Genomic DNA, 619 nt, shown 5'->3' with positions numbered 1-619 from the left:
AGATCCGGATTGATGACACCACCTCCACCGCTGAGCAGTGACCTTCCTCACTTTCCCTTGCCCAGCTTCTCCCCTGGGGGCCTGAGAGACCCTCTCCTTCCTTCTGCCCCATCTTCCGTGTTGTCAAGGAACAGCCCCCAGTGCACTGGGAAAGGGGAGGGAGGGAGTGAGGGGCAGTGGTGCCCTTCCTGCTGGAGAGACATGCAGCAGTAGCGCCGGCGCCATCTGCAGGGAGCTGGCGGGCTGGCCGCCTTCTGGGCCCTGGCTTCTCCCCACTGTAACGCCTGTTACACACAAACTGTTGTGGGTTCCTGCCAGGTTTGAAGAAAATGATCTGAATTTCTTCCTCCTTTTGGTTTTATTTTGTTGGTTTATTTTGTGTTTCCATTTCTCCTTTTTTGGGGTATTCAGAGTGGGCCGGGCCCCTGGGCGAGACACAGCTACCTCTGTTGGCATCTTTTTAATACCAGGAACCCAGCGGCTCCAGCCACTGAGCAGCTAGAATGAAATAAAGTGGAAAAAAAAAAGAAAAGAACCAAAAGCATAAAAAACCACAACAAATTTCTTGATGAAAATTGAAAATAAAAGTTTCCTTGTATTTTAGTGCTCTGGTTCAGTG

Source organism: Ailuropoda melanoleuca, chromosome 16 (genome assembly GCF_002007445.2).
Source record: "Ailuropoda melanoleuca isolate Jingjing chromosome 16, ASM200744v2, whole genome shotgun sequence".
Classification (NCBI taxonomy): Eukaryota; Metazoa; Chordata; class Mammalia; order Carnivora; family Ursidae; genus Ailuropoda; species Ailuropoda melanoleuca.
Note: the sequence above shows the minus strand (reverse complement) of the source record.